General features: G+C 62.0%; 2 non-coding genes and 1 pseudogene across 2 annotated transcripts; all 3 read left to right on the forward strand.

Moving 5' to 3' along the window:
• Window positions 1–6,684: 6,684 nt before the first annotated feature.
• LOC148315062 (18S ribosomal RNA) lies at window positions 6,685–8,617 on the forward strand. The gene has a single exon (XR_015841332.1). It is a non-coding gene; the product is annotated as an 18S ribosomal RNA (ribosomal RNA).
• Window positions 8,618–9,511: 894 nt separating this feature from the next.
• Window positions 9,512–9,665, forward strand: LOC148315063 (5.8S ribosomal RNA). Its single transcript, XR_015841331.1, has one exon. It is a non-coding gene; the product is annotated as a 5.8S ribosomal RNA (ribosomal RNA).
• Window positions 9,666–10,029: 364 nt separating this feature from the next.
• LOC148315064 (28S ribosomal RNA) lies at window positions 10,030–11,838 on the forward strand (annotated as a pseudogene; the record flags this gene model as incomplete).

Below are 11,838 nucleotides of genomic sequence, written 5' to 3' on the forward strand. Positions count from 1 at the left end.
GCCGAGGGCACGCCGGAGGGCGGTTGAGTCGGTAAAAGTTGAAATAAATGAATAAATACAAAAAGAACGAGGGGGGGAAAAAAAAGGCAAAAACGTATAAAATTCCCCCATTCATTTCAATGGGCTCGGCTAAAATGGGCCTGCAGTACTGCCGAGAGGCCGCCGGAGGACGCCCTAGTAGGCAAACGTTGATCCCCACACACGAGGGGTCAGTTAGGCGACCAGGGGTAGCGTTTAGGCGACCAGGGGTAGCGTTTAGGTGACCAGGGGAAGCGTTTAGGCGACCAGGGGTAGCGTTTAGGTGACCAGGGGTAGCGTTTAGGCGACCAGGGGTAGCGTTTAGGCGACCAGGGGTAGCGTTTAGGCGACCAGGGGTAGCTTTTAGGCGACCAGGGGTAGCTTTTAGGCGACCAGGGGTAGCGTTTAGGCGACCAGGGGCGTTGCAGTTCCGCCGAATTGCATTAGGGGCGCTGCAGTAGGCAAACGTTCTTCCCCCCTAGTCAGAGGGTCATTTGCCTACTTCCCAGGTTTACCCGGGTTTTCCAAAACACCTGGGGCACATTTTCAGGGATCACGTTTTTAGAAACAAAAATATTCATAATTTCTTCTAAGTCCCCTTTCCAGCGGGGAACTTTGAAACATTGTATCCGACCACTGAAGGCTGTTGGCGGGCACGGCGCGGCAAACAGCCCGCACTCAGGCATGGAGCTCCGGGGAAAGTTGCCTAATTTCTTCTAAGTCCCCTTTCCAGCGGGGAACTTTGAAACATTGTATCCGACCGTGGAAGGCTGTTGGCGCGCACGGCGCGGCTCATAGCCGGCCCTCAGGCACGGAGCTCCGGGTGAATTTTCACAAATTTCTTCTAAGTCCCCTTTCCAGCGGGGAACTTTGAAACATTGTATCCGACCGTGGAAGGCTGTTGGCGGGCACGGCGCGGCTCATAGCCGGCCCTCGGGCACGGAGCTCCGGGTGAATTTTCACAAATTTCTTCTAAGTCCCCTTTCCAGCGGGGAACTTTGAAACATTGTATCCGACCGTGGAAGGCTGTTGGCGGGCGCGGCGCGGCTCATAGCCGGCCCTCGGGCACGGAGCTCCGGGTGAATTTTTACAAATTTCTTCTAAGTCCCCTTTCCAGCGGGGAACTTTGAAACATTGTATCCGACCGTGGAAGGCTGTTGGCGGGCACGGCGCGGCTCATAGCCGGCCCTCGGGCACGGAGCTCCGGGTGAATTTTCACAAATTTCTTCTAAGTCCCCTTTCCAGCGGGGAACTATGAAACATTGTATCCGACCGTGGAAGGCTGTTGGCGGGCACGGCGCGGCTCATAGCCGGCCCTCGGGCACGGAGCTCCGGGTGAATTTTACAAATTTCTTCTAAGTCCCCTTTCCAGCGGGGAACTTTGAAACATTGTATCCGACCGTGGAAGGCTGTTGGCGGGCACGGCGCGGCTCATAGCCGGCCCTCGGGCACGGAGCTCCGGGTGAATTTTTACAAATTTCTTCTAAGTCCCCTTTCCAGCGGGGAACTTTGAAACATTGTATCCGACCGTGGAAGGCTGTTGGCGGGCACGGCGCGGCTCATAGCCGGCCCTCGGGCACGGAGCTCCGGGTGAATTTTCACAAATTTCTTCTAAGTCCCCTTTCCAGCGGGGAACTTTGAAACATTGTATCCGACCGTGGAAGGCTGTTGGCGGGCACGGCGCGGCTCATAGCCGGCCCTCGGGCACGGAGCTCCGGGTGAATTTTTACAAATTTCTTCTAAGTCCCCTTTCCAGCGGGGAACTTTGAAACATTGTATCCGACCGTGGAAGGCTGTTGGCGGGCACGGCGCGGCTCATAGCCGGCCCTCGGGCACGGAGCTCCGGGTGAATTTTACAAATTTCTTCTAAGTCCCCTTTCCAGCGGGGAACTTTGAAACATTGTATCCGACCGTGGAAGGCTGTTGGCGGGCACGGCGCGGCTCATAGCCGGCCCTCAGGCACGGAGCTCCGGGTGAATTTTCACTAATTTCCTCTAAGTCCCCTTTCCAGCGGGGAACTTTGAAACATTGTATCCGACCGTGGAAGGCTGTTGGCGGGCACGGCGCGGCTCATAGCCGGCCCTCGGGCACGGAGCTCCGGGTGAATTTTCACAAATTTCTTCTAAGTCCCCTTTCCAGCGGGGAACTTTGAAACATTGTATCCGACCGTGGAAGGCTGTTGGCGGGCACGGCGCGGCTCATAGCCGGCCCTCAGGCACGGAGCTCCGGGTGAATTTTCACAAATTTCTTCTAAGTCCCCTTTCCAGCGGGGAACTTTGAAACATTGTATCCGACCAAAGGAAGGCTGTTGGCGGGCGCGGCGCGGCTCATAGCCGGCCCTCGGGCACGGAGCTCCGGGTGAATTTTACTCAATTCTTCTAAGTCCCCTTTCCAGCGGGGAACTTTCAAACATTGTATCCGACCACTGAAGGCTGTTGGCGGGCGCGGCGCGGCTCACAGCCCGCCATCAGGCACGGAGCTCCGGGGAAATTTGCCTCATTTCTTCTAAGTCCCCTTTCCAGCGGGGAACTTTCAAACATTGTATCCGACCAAAGGAAGGCTGTTGGCGGGCGCGGCGCGGCTCACAGCCCGCCCTCAGGCACGGAGCTCCGGTGAAATTTGCTCAATTCTTCTAAGTCCCCTTTCCAGCGGGGAACTTTGAAACATTGTATCCGACCAAAGGAAGGCTGTTGGCGGGCACGGCGCGGCTCATAGCCGGCCCTCGAGCACGGAGCTCCGGGGGAATTTGCCTCATTTCTTCTAAGTCCCCTTTCCAGCGGGGAACTTTGAAACATTGTATCCGACCAAAGGAAGGCTGTTGGCGGGCACGGCGCGGCTCATAGCCGGCCCTCGAGCACGGAGCTCCGGGGGAATTTGCCTCATTTCTTCTAAGTCCCCTTTCCAGCGGGGAACTTTGAAACATTGTATCCGACCACTGAAGGCTGTTGGCGGGCGCGGCGCGGCTCACAGCCCGCCATCAGGCACGGAGCTCCGGGGAAATTTGCCTCATTTCTTCTAAGTCCCCTTTCCAGCGGGGAACTTTCAAACATTGTATCCGACCAAAGGAAGGCTGTTGGCGGGCGCGGCGCGGCTCACAGCCCGCCCTCAGGCACGGAGCTCCGGTGAAATTTGCTCAATTCTTCTAAGTCCCCTTTCCAGCGGGGAACTTTGAAACATTGTATCCGACCAAAGGAAGGCTGTTGGCGGGCACGGCGCGGCTCATAGCCGGCCCTCGAGCACGGAGCTCCGGGGGAATTTGCCTCATTTCTTCTAAGTCCCCTTTCCAGCGGGGAACTTTGAAACATTGTATCCGACCAAAGGAAGGCTGTTGGCGGGCACGGCGCGGCTCATAGCCGGCCCTCGAGCACGGAGCTCCGGGGGAATTTGCCTCATTTCTTCTAAGTCCCCTTTCCAGCGGGGAACTTTGAAACATTGTATCCGACCACTGAAGGCTGTTGGCGGGCACGGCGCGGCTCATAGCCGGCCCTCGGGCACGGAGCTCCGGGTGAATTTGCCTCATTTCTTCTAAGTCCCCTTTCCAGCGGGGAACTTTGAAACATTGTATCCGACCGTGGAAGGCTGTTGGCGGGCACGGCGCGGCTCATAGCCGGCCCTCGGGCACGGAGCTCCGGGTGAATTTGCCTCATTTCTTCTAAGTCCCCTTTCCAGCGGGGAACTTTGAAACATTGTATCCGACCACTGAAGGCTGTTGGCGGGCGCGGCGCGGCTCACAGCCCGCCCTCAGGCACGGAGCTCCGGGGAAATTTGCCTCATTTCTTCTAAGTCCCCTTTCCAGCGGGGACCTTTCAAACATTGTATCCGACCACTGAAGGCTGTTGGCGGACGCGGCGCGGCTCACAGCCCGCCCTCAGGCACGGAGCTCCGGGGAAATTTGCCTCATTTCTTCTAAGTCCCCTTTCCAGCGGGGAACTTTCAAACATTGTATCCGACCACTGAAGGCTGTTGGCGGGCGCGGCGCGGCTCACAGCCCGCACTCAGGCACGGAGCTCCGGGGAAATTTGCCTCATTTCTTCTAAGTCCCCTTTCCAGCGGGGACCTTTCAAACATTGTATCCGACCACTGAAGGCTGTTGGCGGACGCGGCGCGGCTCACAGCCCGCCCTCAGGCACGGAGCTCCGGGGAAATTTGCCTCATTTCTTCTAAGTCCCCTTTCCAGCGGGGACCTTTCAAACATTGTATCCGACCACTGAAGGCTGTTGGCGGACGCGGCGCGGCTCACAGCCCGCCCTCAGGCACGGAGCTCCGGGGGAATTTGCCCCCTCATTTCTTCTAAGTCCCCTTTAGGCGACCAGGGGTTGACAATTTAGGTGACCAGGGGTTGACAATTTAGGCGACCAGGGGTGACTTTTAGGCGACCAGGGGTGAGGTTTAGGCGACCAGGGGTGAGGTTTAGGCGACCAGGGGTAGCGTTTAGGCGACCAGGGGCGTTGCAGTTCCGCCGAATTGCATTAGGGGCGCTGCAGTAGGCAAACGTTTTTACCCCTAGTCAGAGGGTCATTTGCCTACTTCCCAGGTTTACCCGGGTTTTCCAAAACACCTGGGGCACATTTTTAGGAACCACGTTTTTAGAAACAAAAATTCTTCTATGTCCACCTCCGTGAAAGAAATTGCCCAATGGTTCCCGCGGAAGAGAGCTGCCAGGCGGACGCATACTGCAATAACGGCCGCCCTGGCGCTCTGGTGGATGTTATCCTCGAAATTTCTTCTATGTGCCCATTCCAGCGGGCAACTTGCGAACAATGGTGTCCGACCATGGAAGGCTGTTGGCGGACGCGGCGCGGCTCACAGCCCGCCCTCAGGCACGGAGCTCCGGGGGAATTTTCCCCTCATTTCTTCTAAGTCCCCATTCCAGCGGGGAGCTTGCAAACGTGGTATCCGACCACTGAAGGCTGTTGGCGGGCACGGCCCCACCAGCGCAACACGGCACTTCCTATGACTCGGGTCCGACGCAGGAGGAGCGGTCCTCCCGGCCCCGCAACACGGCACTTCCTATGACTCGGGTCCGACGCAGGAGGAGCGGTCCTCCCGGCCCCGCCACACGGCACTTCCTATGACTCGGGTCCGACGCAGGAGGAGCGGTCCTCCCGGCCCCGCCACACGGCACTTCCTATGACTCGGGTCCGACGCAGGAGGAGCGGTCCTCCCGGCCCCGCCACACGGCACTTCCCATGACTCGGGTCCGACGCAGGAGGAGCGGTCCTCCCGGCCCCACCACCGCCACACGGCACTTCCCATGACCCGGGGACCGACGCAGGAGGAGCGGTCCTCCCGGCCCCACCGCAACACACACAACCACTGACCGATTGGCAATCATGACCCGCCATCGGAGGGCCCCTGCCGGCCCCGGCCTCGCGCCGGGGTGTTCGGGTGGACGGTTCCTTCGGCCTGCGGGTCGACCTCTGAGCGTTGGCCGGCACCGCAGCACCGCAGCACACACATAACCACTGACCGATTGGCAATCATGACCCGCCATCGGAGGGCCCCTGCCGGCCCCGGCCTCGCGCCGGGGTGTTCGGGTGGACGGTTCCTTCGGCCTGCGGGTCGACCTCTGAGCGTTGGCCGGCACCGCAGCACACACACAACCACTGACCGATTGGCAATCATGACCCGCCATCGGAGGGCCCCTGCCGGCCCCGGCCTCGCGCCGGGGTGTTCGGGTGGACGGTTCCTTCGGCCTGCGGGTCGACCTCTGAGCGTTGGCCGGCACCGCAGCACACACATAACCACTGACCGATTGGCAATCATGACCCGCCATCGGAGGGCCCCTGCCGGCCCCGGCCTCGCGCCGGGGTGTTCGGGTGGACGGTTCCTTCGGCCTGCGGGTCGACCTCTGCGCGTTGGCCGGCACTTCCCTACCGTTACCCACCCCACCCCTGGGGTTGTGACAAAACGGCACTTCCTATGACTCGGGGTCCGACGCAGGAGGAGCGGTCCTCCCGGCCCATCTCGCACCCACACCCTGACATGTACTGCACCACACCAACCACTGACCGATTGGCAAGCATGACCCGCCATCGGAGGGCCCCTGCCGGCCCCGGCCTCGCGCCGGGGTGTTCGGGTGGACGGTTCCTTCGGCCTGCGGATCGACCTCTAGCGCACCAACCAGCGCGAAACCGCTTTCGTCGCGAGACCGAGACGACCCTGTCGCGTGCCCGTCGGCCACACGGGCCCAGAGATGTCCTACACGGGAGTTCCGCCGCGCTCGCGGGTGCCCCGCCACGAGAGGGGTGCGGGAGCCCAGGCCCGCGTCAGCCGAGCGGTCCTTTCCGAAAAAGCATGTTTCTCAAACCCTACCGGCGTCTGTCAGAAGACGCCGCCTCCGAGTGCGTGTTGCGGTCGCGGGCGTGCGGGCGGCTCCGGCTCCCTCCCGCGACTGACCGCCACGCGGTAACGCGGCCTCTACGGACCGAGTACATACCGAGGCCCAGCCGACTTCCTCACCGCGCACGGGGGCTGAATCGGTAACGGAAATTTCGGTAGCCCACGTCCGAAAAAAATGAATGAAAGAAACGAGGGAGGCTGGGGTGCCGCCGGGGGTAACCCCGCGGGAGGCCGTCTCCCGCGGGCGCCGCCCGGTCCCCGCGCCCGGCTCCCCGCTCAGCTCCGGTTCCAATGCAAGAAACACAGACCGCCGGACGCGAGGGCTACCTGGTTGATCCTGCCAGTAGCATATGCTTGTCTCAAAGATTAAGCCATGCAAGTCTAAGTACACACGGTTCCGATACAGTGAAACTGCGAATGGCTCATTAAATCAGTTATGGTTCCTTTGATCGCTCCACCGTTACTTGGATAACTGTGGCAATTCTAGAGCTAATACATGCAAACGAGCGCCGACCCGTCTCCGCGGGGACGCGCGCATTTATCAGACCCAAAACCCACGCGGGTTCGGTTTGCCGCGGTGCAGCGGGCCCGCCGGCTTTCACAGCCGGCGGGCTGTCGGTCTCCGCGGTGCCGCCGGCCCGGCCCCCCCTTTGGTGACTCTAGATAACGCCCGAGCCGATCGCCGGCCCCCCCGCGGCGGCGACGTCTCATTCGAATGTCTGCCCTATCAACTTTCGATGGTACTTTCTGCGCCTACCATGGTGACAACGGGTAACGGGGAATCAGGGTTCGATTCCGGAGAGGGAGCCTGAGAAACGGCTACCACATCCAAGGAAGGCAGCAGGCGCGCAAATTACCCACTCCCGACACGGGGAGGTAGTGACGAAAAATAACAATACAGGACTCTTTCGAGGCCCTGTAATTGGAATGAGCGAACACCCAAACCCTTTGGCGAGGAACAATTGGAGGGCAAGTCTGGTGCCAGCAGCCGCGGTAATTCCAGCTCCAATAGCGTATCTTAAAGTTGCTGCAGTTAAAAAGCTCGTAGTTGGACCTCGGGACGCGAGCTGACGGTCCGCCGCAAGGCGTGCCACCGTCTGTCCCAGCCCCTGCCTCTCGGCCGCCCCCGGGATGCCCTTGGCTGGGTGTCCCGCTAACCTGGGGCCCGAAGCGTTTACTTTGAAAAAATTAGAGTGTTCAAAGCAGGCCCGCGCCGCCTTGCATACCGCAGCTAGGAATGATGGAATAGGACCCCGGTTCTATTTTGTGGGTTTTCCCTCCTGAACTGGGGCCATGATTGAGAGGGACGGCCGGGGGCATTCGTATTGCGCCGCTAGAGGTGAAATTCTTGGACCGGCGCAAGACGGGCCAGGGCGAAAGCATTTGCCAAGAATGTTTTCATTAATCAAGAACGAAAGTCGGAGGTTCGAAGACGATCAGATACCGTCGTAGTTCCGACCATAAACGATGCCGACTCGCGATCCGGCGGCGTTATTCCCATGACCCGCCGGGCAGCGCCCGGGAAACCACCAAGTCTTTGGGTTCCGGGGGGAGTATGGTTGCAAAGCTGAAACTTAAAGGAATTGACGGAAGGGCACCACCAGGAGTGGAGCCTGCGGCTTAATTTGACTCAACACGGGAAACCTCACCCGGCCCGGACACGGACAGGATTGACAGATTGACAGCTCTTTCTCGATTCCGTGGGTGGTGGTGCATGGCCGTTCTTAGTTGGTGGAGCGATTTGTCTGGTTAATTCCGATAACGAACGAGACTCCGGCATGCTAAATAGTTACGCGGCCCCCCGAGCGGTCGGCGTCCGAAAAACTTCTTAGAGGGACAAGTGGCGCTCAGCCACGCGAGATTGAGCAATAACAGGTCTGTGATGCCCTTAGATGTCCGGGGCTGCACGCGCGCCACACTGAGCGGACCAGCGTGTGCGCTTGCCCTGCGCCGAGAGGCGCGGGTAACCCTCTGAACCCCGCTCGTGATAGGGACTGGGGACTGCAATTATTTCCCACGAACGAGGAATTCCCAGTAAGCGCGGGTCATAAGCCCGCGTTGATTAAGTCCCTGCCCTTTGTACACACCGCCCGTCGCTACTACCGATTGGATGGCTTAGTGAGGTCCTCGGATGGGCCCCGCCGGAGGCCGGCAGCGGTGCCGGCGGCTGCGTCGAGAAGACGATCAAACTTGACTATCTAGAGGAAGTAAAAGTCGTAACAAGGTTTCCGTAGGTGAACCTGCGGAAGGATCATTACCGGTTGAGCGGCCAGCGGCCCGCCTTTCGGGGGAAAGGAGGAGAAATCTTCCTCTTCCCCGCTCCCAAAACTTTTGTGCCGAGGGGCGCGGAGGGTGTCCCGGCGCGTGAGGCTGGTGCGGAGGGGACGGTTTTCGCCCGCTTGCCGGGCGGGCCGGCCCGTTACGCCCGCCGCGCCGCCGGGGGCCTCGCCGCGGCCCGGAGCCGCATCCCGTGGCGGTAGGTTCAGGCATGCAAGGAGTAGGTACCGGGACCCGTGCGGTAGTGTGGCCCGCGGGGACGGCTGTAACAGGGAAGGGGAGTGGGGATTGCGGGGGCTGCACGCGGCGCGAGTCGCGTGCAGTTATCCGTTTAACCCCCAGAAGGAAACCCGGGCTGCGCGCGGGGCAAGCCGCGCGCAGACATCCGGCTCCTTTTCCCCCGGCCCGACCTCGTCCGTCCCCGGTCTGGATCGCCCCGTCCCCGCCGCCTCGTCCCGCCCCGCTCCTGCTTGTTACGTTCCCGCCGTCCTGGGTACTTGTCTAAACCACTAGTCTGGCCGGGCCACGGCCGGCGGGCCGGGGCCGGGAGGGGGGGCAATGCCGGGGCTCGACCGCCCTGCGCTACTCCCCCTCCCTCAGCCCCGCAGCCGTCGGTGTCAGCGGGGCCTGGCCGCCCTCGGAACCAAAAAAACCAAGTCGCCGGGTACCCAACTCTTGGCCCGCCTTCGGCGGGCCCGGGGGGGTTCAATGTCTCTTCCACCGTCCGTACTTTAACCCCCCCACGTTCCCTTGCCGGGAGGGGGGGGTGGGCGCGGGCGGGAGGGGGTAGCGCCCGGCGGCGCCGTTATCCCCCATGTCAAACCTTTGTCTCCGATCTATGGCCTCAACCCCCAAAACAAATCCACAAACGAACAACTCTTAGCGGTGGATCACTCGGCTCGTGCGTCGATGAAGGACGCAGCTAGCTGCGAGAACTAATGTGAATTGCAGGACACATTGATCATTGACACTTCGAACGCACCTTGCGGCCCCGGGTCCCTCCCGGGGCCACGCCTGTCTGAGCGTCGCTTACCAATCAATCGGGAAAAGGAGGGCGGCCGACCCCGTCCTCCGCTACTTTCCCGCAGTTGGGGGTTTTTCGTAGGCCTCGGCCCGACAGCCGGCCTCCGTCCCCTTAAGTGCAGCCAGACGCGCCGTGCCGCGTTTCGCCGCGCCCGTCACCGTTTGTCCAGGGGGCCCGCGCGCGGCTGCCGGCGGAGGGACACCCGTTCCACCATCGAGCAGTCCGCGCGCCGCGGCCCTCCGGCGCGGCCGGGCGCGGCGGGGCGTTGGCCTCGGCCGCGTCGACCCGAGTCCGTACGGGCGAGCCCGGCCGCCCCCCGCCAGTGCGGTGGGGGGTTTCCGGCCGCCCAACCCGAACCCATCCGACTACGACCTCAGATCAGACGAGACGACCCGCTGAATTTAAGCATATTACTAAGCGGAGGAAAAGAAACTAACAAGGATTCCCTCAGTAGCGGCGAGCGAAGAGGGAAGAGCCCAGCGCCGAATCCCCGCCCCGCTCCAGGGGGGCGAGGGACATGTGGCGTACGGAAGGCCGAGTTGCCCGGCGCCGCCCGATGGGGGCCCGAGTCCTTCTGATGGAGGCTCTGCCCGTGGACGGTGTGAGGCCGGTAGTGGCCCCCGGGGCGCCGGGGCGCGGCCCTTCTCGGAGTCGGGTTGTTTGGGAATGCAGCCCAAAGCGGGTGGTAAACTCCATCTAAGGCTAAATACTGGCACGAGACCGATAGCACACAAGTACCTTAAGGGAAAGTTGAAAAGAACTTTGAAGAGAGAGTTCAACAGGGCGTGAAACCGTTAAGAGGTAAACGGGTGGGGCCCGCGTAGTCCGCGCGGGGGATTCAACCCGGCAGGGTGCTTGGCGGCCGCGGTTTGTCGGCGCGCGCGGCGGTTTCGGCCCATCCCGCCCCCCCCTTTCGTGGGGGGGGGCGGCGAGCGTGGCCTGGCGTCGCGCGCGGCAAGAGCCGCGGCATGCCCCCCGGCCGGGCGCACTTCCCCTGCCTTGCGGTGCGCCGCGACCGACCTCGGGTTGGCCTGGAAAGGCTTGGGGCGACGGTGGTGCGGGGCGGCCCTCGCGGCGGGCGTACCGGGGTCAAACCCGGCCGCGCCTGCCCTCGCGGCCCTCCTGCGCTCTACAGCGCCTCCTGCCCGGACCTTGCCGCTTCCCCCGGGGTCGTGGATGTGCTCTCTGCGCCCTCCGCCGTAGCAGCGGACGGGGCCCCCCGCCCCCGGCGCGGCCGATCACTGGCGCGGACTGTCCTCAGTGCGCGCCGGCCGAGTCGCGCCGTCCAGGGCGGGGTGCGGCCCACGAGAAGGCGTCAGGGGTCAGCGGTGATTGTGGTCGCCCACCCGACCCGTCTTGAAACACGGACCAAGGAGTCTAACGCGCGCGCGAGTCGGAGGGCCTGAACGAAACCCTTGACGAAGTCCCTCGTCACCAAATATCCGGCGCAATGAAAGTGAAGGATGGAGAGGTGGGGGGTGCGGTGGGCGGTGTCGGCGGGCTCCGGCCCGCCGCGCGCCGTTCGCGGCCCCCCGCCTCGCAAGAGGTGGGATCCCGGCCCTGCGGGGTATGCGAAAGACCCGGGCGCACCACCGGCCCGCCTCGCCCGCCGCGTCGGGGAGGTGGAGCCTGAGCTGCGCGCGATGGGACCCGAAAGATGGTGAACTATGCTTGGGCAGGGCGAAGCCAGAGGAAACTCTGGTGGAGGCCCGCAGCGGTCCTGACGTGCAAATCGGTCGTCCGACCTGAGTATAGGGGCGAAAGACTAATCGAACCATCTAGTAGCTGGTTCCTTCCGAAGTTTCCCTCAGGATAGCCGGCGCTCGAATCGGCAGCAGTTTTATCCGGTAAAGACAATGACTAGAGGCCTTGGGGCCGAAACGATCTCAACCTATTCTCAAACTTTAAATGGGTACGGGGCCCGGCTCGCTGGCTTGGAGCCGGGCGTGGAATGCGAGCGCCCAGTGGGCCACTTTTGGTAAGCAGAACTGGCGCTGCGGGATGAACCGAACGCCGGGTTAAGGCGCCCGATGCCGACGCTCATCAGACCCCAGAAAAGGTGTTGGTCGATATAGACAGCAGGACGGTGGCCATGGAAGTCGGAACCCGCCAAGGAATGTGTAACAACTCACCTGCCGAATCAACTAGCCCTGAAAATGGATGGCGCTGGAGCGTCG

The sequence above is a fragment of the Idiotropiscis lumnitzeri genome, unplaced genomic scaffold (assembly GCF_059441095.1).
Source record: "Idiotropiscis lumnitzeri isolate Australia: NSW breed Sydney's pygmy pipehorse unplaced genomic scaffold, RoL_Ilum_1.0 HiC_scaffold_150, whole genome shotgun sequence".
Classification (NCBI taxonomy): Eukaryota; Metazoa; Chordata; class Actinopteri; order Syngnathiformes; family Syngnathidae; genus Idiotropiscis; species Idiotropiscis lumnitzeri.